The sequence below is a fragment of the Branchiostoma floridae genome, chromosome 3 (assembly GCF_000003815.2).
Source record: "Branchiostoma floridae strain S238N-H82 chromosome 3, Bfl_VNyyK, whole genome shotgun sequence".
NCBI classification, from domain to species: Eukaryota; Metazoa; Chordata; class Leptocardii; order Amphioxiformes; family Branchiostomatidae; genus Branchiostoma; species Branchiostoma floridae.
Genome location: NC_049981.1, coordinates 1,367,158 through 1,375,861, shown reverse-complemented (window position 1 = coordinate 1,375,861; position 8,704 = coordinate 1,367,158). Strand labels below are relative to the sequence as shown.

Here is an 8,704-nt window from a genome sequence, read left to right as displayed (position 1 = left end):
TGCTAAGTGACCTTTCCAGCCATACCTAGCTTGCCAGGCCGGAACTTAAACTCTAGGCTACAATCGCACTATTAAGTCACCCCCCTACCCGGTGCCGTGACAGGCGGTGTTTAAGAAAAGACGGCTAGCGGTTGCGCCTAAACAGGGTCTGTATCGTCAGGAATATCTCGAGAAGGACGTATTCCAACATTTTGCGATTTTCACCTTTCGATTTCCTGCTAAGTGACCTTTCCAGCCATACCTAGCTTGCCAGGCCGGAACTTAAACTCTAGGCTACAATCGCGCTATTAAGTCACCCCCTTACCCGGTGCCGTGACAGGCGGTGTTTAAGAAAAGACGGCTAGCGGTTGCGCCTAAACAGGGTTTGTATCGTCAGGAATATCTCGAGAAGGACGTATTCCAACATTTTGCGGTTTTCACCTTTCGAATTATGCCTGACTAAGTGACCTTTCCACCATATCTAGCTTGCCAGGCCGGAACTTAAACTCTAGGCTACAATCGCGCTATTAAGTCATCCCCCTACCCGGTGCCGTGACAGGCGGTGCTTAAGAAAAGACGGCTAGCGGTTGCGCCTAAACAGGGTCTGTATCGTCAGGAATATCTCGAGAAGGACGTATCCCAACATTTTGCGGTTTTCACCTTTCGATTCCTTGCTAAGTGACCTTTCCAACCATATTAGCTTGCCAGGCCGGAACTTAAACTCTAGGCTACAATCGCGCTATTAAGTCATCCCCCTACCCGGTGCCGTGACAGGCGGTGTTTAAGAAAAGACGGCTAGCGGTTGCGCCTTAAACAGGGTCTGTATCGTCAGGAATATCTCGAGAAGGACGTATCCCAACATTTTGCGGTTTTCACCTTTCGATTCCTTGCTAAGTGACCTTTTCAACCATACCTAGCTTGCCAGGCCGGAACTGAAAACTCTAGGCTACAATCACGCTATTAAGTCACCCCCCTACCCGGTACCGTGACAGGCGGTGCTTAAGAAAAGACGGCTAGCGGTTGCGCCTAAACAGGGTCTGTATCGTCTGGAATATCTCGAGAAGGACGTATCCCAACATTTTGCGGTTTTCACCTTTCGATTCCTTGCTAAATGACCTTTCCAACCATACCTAGCTTGCCAGGCCGGAACTTAAACTCTAGGCTACAATCACGCTATTAAGTCATCCCCCTACCCGGTGCCGTGACAGGCGTTTTTTAAGAAAAGACGGCTAGCGGTTGCGCCTAAACAGGGTCTGTATCGTCAAAAATATCTCGAGAAGGACGTATCCCAACATTTTCACCCGATACATACAGGATTCATGTTACTTAGCATGGAATCCTGGTATAGGATTCATGCTAGGTAGCAGTGTAAAGTTATCCTTTAGTCCTTCAAAGGATTCCTTTGACATGTTCCTAAGCATTAATCCGAATCTTACGGGATTCACGAACAGACTGACGGGAAGGTTTCAAGCTCCTGATAGGCATGCTGGGAAGCTGCCCAAAGCGAGGCCCGCGGTTCGGTCAAAATTCGTCTGCAGGCGATCGTCTGCGTTTGTTATGGTTTAACTTTTTCACATCGAACTTTAATACAGATTGATTTTGACTGGCTATCTTGCTCTGGAATTGTCTGAAGGTATGCTATGTTATGTTTTGGCAAATACAAGTACTTCTGCATACGTGCAAATTATTGTGAGATGTGTCTCCTACATGGGGAGGGGGGCAACCTTCGTATATTTTTTTACATGGTAACGGTCCTGTTAGATATTTTTGTATCTTTGTTTCGAATATAACTAATTTTTGGTCCTGGAATTCATCAAAGTTAAGGCAATTATTCTTAACAACGGCCGATGTGCAACATGTATATGTCAATGCCTGTGAACTGTTGCTTTTGAAGTCTCTACTGAAAAAAACACGTATTTTCTTCTCTTGTGCCCTTTAATTTTCAACTGCTGTTTTGCTGGTATCCTCATTTGCTTTTTTTCGTATACTTTCCCAAATTTTAGCATGCCATTAAGGTCAAATTAAAGAATAAGTTCACCAACATATCGAGTGGCAAAAAGTTGACGAGTTTACTACACCTAGCAATGGCACATTAGAGCCTACGGATGAGTCAACTTATGACAACCCTCTGGATCATCCTCCACCTTCGCTGCTACCACCAGAGAACAGTTCTCATGACCAAACACGTTCCCACAGAACATATGCTGCGCACAAACAACTCGAAGTGACTGGGCGGAGGGACATTCACGACAAACTTCTCGCAACTGGTACAGAGCTGTCTGCAGTGCTCCAACATCCTTCTTCTGCATGATTTGTAAGCAGGACCAGCCCATGGACATCCATAGGTGCCGAGACATTCTGTTTGAGCTGCTTGGAACTCCACCATGAGAATTCGCTCAACCTCCCAGAAGTATGGACGGTATGTTAGGTTGAGTTTTCTCATACATGCAATTATTGATCATAAAATTTGTCACAGGTCATTGGCTTCTAGGGTTTGTGCTAGTGGTGCGTACCTAAACTCATATTCAAGTTCAGGTCCAGCAGTTCAGGTTCAGGTCCAGACTTTAAGTCATTATGCAATGTGAATAATGCATGCAAATTATATACAGCCAGTGTAAACACAAAATGTTTTTTGTCTTTTTCCAGTGCAAATTTCACTGTCTATTGAAGGTTTTAGATGGTTTAGAACAAAAAAGGGAATATAACTGACAGATAGCTTTTCGCAAGTCCGGACTTGGCTGACATTTAGGTTTTTTTTGGACTTGGACCTAAATATTTTTAGGTCCAATTCCAGGTCCGGGTTTTAGGTACGCAACACTAGGTTGTACTGCTAATGTACATGTAAATATACCATGCTTCATTGTCAAGACTGCTGCCCATTTCTGTGTCATCAGGGACTCCTGCAGCACTGTAATTAAGTGCTGGAATAGTAGAGTAACTACTTCTACAATTACTACAGTACTGTACTACAATACTTTATCCTCCTACGTATACGCAGTGTCTCCAATGGCGCTAGTAAACCGCCAGTGATAGTAGGAGGAGATTAGTACTATCAGGTACTACTGCCACTTCTCATAAATACTGGTACTGTAGGTAAAAATTGATTTTGTGACACAAGCATGAAAATGTGTAAATCCTACCACAAAGATGAAAATTTAGCACTGGAAAAAAAGGCAAATGCTGCCCTGAAGCTTGATTTCAGAGCCAACTTTGAACTTGAAGTGACACCAAATCAAATGTGACCAAAGTGATACCCAGGGACAGTGTATCTAACATGCAACAGATCTTTCAAGCGGGAGGGAGGTTTTGTTCAGGTTCCGAACAGGTCTAGAGCTGGACCGGTCCTAAATTATTATTCCTGTACCTGATGTTATGGTAAAGGTATGCAGCCCTTCTCATGACTGTATATCACATTCTCCCTCACACCAATTCTTTCATTGAGGTCTTGAGAATCCTTGGTTGATATGGGCAAAGAAGATTTTAATTACCCAAAGGAAATTCTAATGTAAATTGATATTGTAATAGTTATGTGAATTTTTCTGTGCTGTCCCCAAGATGTCATCATAGTTTCATTCCTTTTTTCTATCTTTTCAGAATACAAGTACGTTTCCAACCCACATGGATCCTAAAGCCTGTCTGTGGTGCTGTGACGACTTATTAATAGATGTACAACTGGATCATCACCCAGAGCCCTTAAAGTGTATGATGATGCAGGTGTGTAATGATCTCTTCACTGTAACTGACAGTGACAAAAGATATTGCTCATGGATGCTATCTAAACAGGTCTGACCATTTCCAAAATCATATCCAGTAACTTCATTTGGCATATCATATTTCCTTCAAACTTCATTGACATGTGTTATCAGTGTTGTCTGTTCATCTCTGTATCCTGCTTGTAATTTGTATTTCTTTATTCATTTGTCAAGAAAATGAAATTGGAGAAAACAAATTAAGATAAGATGCTGGGGTAGGCAGAAGCAGTCAGCCAGTTTTCCCACTGTGCTTCCAAATGGTTCTGTGCAGCAGGTTCACATTGGTTGTCTTTTGCTAGATGGTATGGTGGTGGTATGAAGAAGTTCATACATGTAAATGAAATGTACCTCAGTATAATAGAGACATTATGTCAATTATGGTATTGAAAATAACACTTCTAGTATACTAGTAGCCACCATGATTCAAAGCGAAGTGTTAATTGATAAATCTTTCCTTATTCTTTTTGTTATTGAAGTGATATTTCTATTATTTGGCAGGACGACCACATGTTGTGGCTGTGCTCTTCTATCACTGTGAACCGGAACCATTCACTCATCTCTGACTTGGACTGTGGCCAGCAAGAACAGACAGACCTGAAACAGCATTTTTCGTATCTCTTCTAGAATGTCTGGTTTCTTTCAGCCTAGCATGCCATGTCTGTGTGGACAGTTTCTGCACTGCACTGCGATGGAGGAACAACCTTTCTCTTCATGAGGTACATGTAGGATACTGAGAATCTTATAGAGAGAGGACTTTTGTTGACTCCAGAACATTAATGATAAAAAAAGAAAGAAATAGATGTAATTTGTATGAACATAACTCAGGAATCTGAAAACTGCTTTACATCAAAATCAAAACAGTGCAGTCCAATAAGAGAAAAGTACCTTTACAATGTCATGTGTAAAAGTACTAGAAGAGCAAGAGGATAGGACATAAAGCATTTAGGGACAGAAAGGATCATATACAGTACTAGTAGAAATGGAGACAGATCTTGATATAGTATTCATTTTGTCAAGCTTTATTTTGCTGGAGTCACCATGAAATTTGTAACTGATCATAGAAAGTAACATCTGTTGCTGGAGTTTAAGTTGTGCTGATTTATTAATAAAATAGGTTTTTTCAACTTCCCAAGTCATCCATACTTACTTACGATACTCACCCCCCAAAAATATTTTTGTGTCTATGTTTAGGAAGGTTAGACATCAAGGTATACAATATTCAAATACAGTTCAATCTCCACAACTGGATGGTAAATCTCCATTTTTATCCAGTTGTAAGCAGTAACCAGCTAGATTGGATTACATTTGAATTTGTGTGTTTCATTTGTATGTTCTCAGTAAACAGCACTCTGATACTAGTATTCAGAGATTTCTTCAATATGTCTCCGAAAATGGCATATGTAAAACATTCACATGGGCAGCCTGACAGGATGGTGGAAATTGGACTGCCATTCATTCCCAGGATGAAATGTTCAATCTCTTGGACAGAGGAACAATATGGCCAATCAAGTTGTTGACTTAGCTCCTACAGCAGGGTACCAGACTACCCTAGGAGAACAATGGAAATTTCACAGCTTGTCACACATTTACCTGCCATGCCAGACAGCTTGGGTTGTGGTAATAGTGAGCTTGGGTTGTGTTGATTAACAATAAACAGATTTTCAAACACTGGAGTATTTGAAGAGAAAAATGGTTGCTTTTCAAATTCAACATGTATACACTGTACACATGCAATCATAGGTTCCTGAGGGATATAAGCTAAAAAAAAAAACACCCTGTAATTTAGGTCTAACAGACCTAAAGGCACTTCTATACAATCAGGATGACCTAGTGGTCAAAAGTGTGTATCCTTGATCTGAGCTACATGATGGCTTTGTACAGAACACATTATGTGCCACAGCATCCACCCTAGCTTCCCTACTGTTAAAAGACTTAATCCTATACATGTACAGTGTGTTAATGGTTGTCTGAAATGGTAATGGAGTGTTTAATACTGTAACATCATTTATGAGAAAATGTACTTACATTTAGTTGTAAAAATCAGCAATGATAGGGACCACTAGTGCCAATAGCAATATATGAACACATTTTTAGTCACTTTAGCCAAGAGGTTGAATCAGCAGGATTAACACTTCATGCATTTCTTCCATCAGGTTGTATTATTACATTTCTATCTAAAAATATATGACAGCATTTTGTAGTTTTAGTGTATACGGACTGCATAATTGATTTAGGCACACCACAGCACTACATAATCTCCTTGCTCACTGTACGAATATTTATGAATATTTAAAATACAAATTTTGAACTAGGGATTCAAGGTGTACCACTACCACATCTTCTCTGATAGTGATACAGTTTTGTGTACAGATACGTAGGGTCTGTTGTTCCTCGTTATCAGCATGTTATATTGGAAATGCCAACTTTTCCATATCAGAGCAAGACCAGAACCCAGTTGAGAAGTAGGAAAATAAAATGTAATAACAAGTCCTTGGTAATAAAAATTGCAGTGGTCAATATGGATTAAATCATGATTTTCTCTCTCAACAGTTGTACAGCTCCTGTTAGGAGTTTCAGAAGGTCTGCAACAGGCTGCCCAGGAGACGGATGGAGTCACTTCTAATAGACAGTCCTGTGGGGAGGTAGGAAGGGGAAAAGCAGCAGGAAGGACAAAGAAGGCTATATAGAGATCCCTTCTTGGAAGGACAAAGGAAAACTCCGAAAAGGGAAGAAAAAGGGAAAGAAGAAGGTGCCCCAAAATCAGTTTGATTCAGAAGATGACATCCCTCTTACTGAACTGATGTCCTAGGAAAAATGAGATGGCTGAAGTAGTATGCATGAGAGGCAGTTGAGAGGGCTATATTAGCCTATATGTGCATCTACTACCTACAACATAACACCTCATTTTCAGATTTCTTACAATATTAGTACTATCCTGGCTAGTCAAAACACAATGTCTAGGTGATGAGTTAAGTTAAAGTTAAAGTATCTGAGTGTTGAATAAAATGTCAAAAATATTAGCAAACAGCAAAATATGATGATTTAGAGATAGATAAACAGACATGTCATATTCTGAGAAAAGCAATGGTGTTTATTTTGTTCAATGTGTTTGCAACATGAATTTCGATGCCGTCATTAGATGCGACTTATTCATTTACACTTAGATTCCTGTACCTCAATGACAATCTGCGCATTGATATAATACTTTGCAGTGACAATAACCTGTTACATCTGGAAACAATGTTATAAGATGAAGGACATATGCCTATAATATTTGTTGCATTAACAGTTAGTATTTCACAGTCACACAATACATAGCATACTAGTACTACTATATTGATATTCTTATTATAAATAATGGCATGGCTATGAATATGAAAATAAAGAGTAATATGAAGGATTTCAAATGTATAAAGTTTCACTTGTCCATAGTTGTCTACTAGCTTGCCTTTACATTATCTCTCAAATTCTACAATGATATGCAGGTAAGCTGTTGTAAACTTGTCTGCCTGGATGAGAACATCTTTTGTTCATCACTCAGTCAATCAGTGATGACAGGTTGCATAAATCCTGGCACCTGTGAATACAAGGAAATAGTACATGTAGAAAGATTTCATGGAAGAGTTATTGATCACATCCACAAAATCAGATTGCATGCCATGTCTTAATTGAACAGATTAAATAGCTTTGTAAGTATTGAATTACAACTTTTCCAACAGCAACCAGCAGGAACTTCACCTTATGATATATGAAAAGCAGATGTGGTTACCATACTATGCCAATTTGGCTACTTGTTAAGTATCAGTAATGCTCTTCCCTACCTATCCTGGAAAAACTGTATTGTAATTAGTGTCACTAGAGTTTTGGCCAGCCTGAAAAATTGCAAAAAAAAAAGATAATCCCTACCTACCGACCCTAATTTTTTCAGGAATGAAACAGGAAACACTTTTTTTCTAGGCCTTGGTACAAATCACAAACTGCAGTGCTAGAATGGTATAAGTACACAAGTTTGATAGATCTCTAACCATTATTTGTATTTATATCAACGTAATGATATTGTAATAATATAGTTGGACTTGTTTTGGGCTGGAAGGGTTGGGTCTCTTGCATTCCCTTGTTGCATATACTTGTTGCATATACTAGTACTTGAGTCTCAACATATCTTACATTGTATTCACCTGTCCTCAAGCAACCTATATCACCACATATGAAGTCCGATATGCCATTGACCACAAAAGAATTATGACGTGTCTGTATCAATTATGCAAATAAGGCATTGATTAGAAAAATGCACATCCTGTTATTTGCACCTGGCCTATAGGTACCTTCACCTCCAATATATTTTGTTTTAGTATTTAGGAACTGGTGGGTTTACCTGTGTGTTTCTGAAGACTGGTACTTTACCAGACGTGAGTGTTTTGTTGCATTTAGGGACAGGTATGTTAACTTGCACATAGATAGTGTTCATATTGAGAAACTAGTATTCACTTGCATTTTTATCCAATGGTGATAGAATAGTGCAGTGACACCCAGGAACTGGAGCTAAAACGGATCAGCGCAGAGCCAACGCCAACGGGAAATGTCAGCTCCAGTCAGGCTTACAGGCCATTTGTCTTTTTAAGTATCCAGTATTTGAGCATAGTATACTGTGAGCGCTACTAGTACTATATAATAGAGGCCGTGTACTAGTACAAGTAATTGCCCACCCCATTTGCCTGCTTATTTCGTGCAATTATCCGGGTTGTGCAACAATGAAAAGTTAAGCGCCGGTTTGGGATGCGACTAACAATATGGCCGTCTGATTTGGGTAAACAAAGGTTGCATAGTTGAGTATTTCGTGCAAATACAGTTGTATCTGGGTTGCGCAACAATGCACCGGTTTGACAGTTGGAATTTCCGTGCAATTAACAGAATTGTGCAGTAATCCGCTATGCAATGGACCAATCCTAAAGCCCCGCCTCCTGTTCGATCGA

At 39.9% G+C, this 8,704-nt stretch overlaps 2 long non-coding RNA genes across 3 annotated transcripts in view; one reads left to right on the top strand and one right to left on the bottom strand.

Moving 5' to 3' along the window:
• Positions 1 to 1,415: 1,415 nt before the first annotated feature.
• LOC118412095 lies at positions 1,416 to 4,334 on the top strand. 2 transcript variants are annotated; one of them, XR_004830723.1, is made up of 4 exons: positions 1,416 to 1,612; positions 2,176 to 2,398; positions 3,574 to 3,693; positions 4,230 to 4,334. It is a non-coding gene; the product is annotated as an uncharacterized LOC118412095 (long non-coding RNA). The 2 variants fall into 2 exon arrangements; XR_004830722.1 differs by lacking the exon at positions 1,416 to 1,612 and having other exon boundaries at positions 2,120 to 2,398.
• Positions 4,335 to 6,799: 2,465 nt separating this feature from the next.
• The window catches only part of LOC118412096, a 2,919-nt gene continuing 1,014 nt past the window's right edge, over positions 6,800 to 8,704 (bottom strand). The window contains exon 2 of the long non-coding RNA XR_004830724.1: positions 6,800 to 7,308. This is a non-coding gene — a long non-coding RNA (uncharacterized LOC118412096). The remainder of the gene's footprint in view (positions 7,309 to 8,704) is intronic.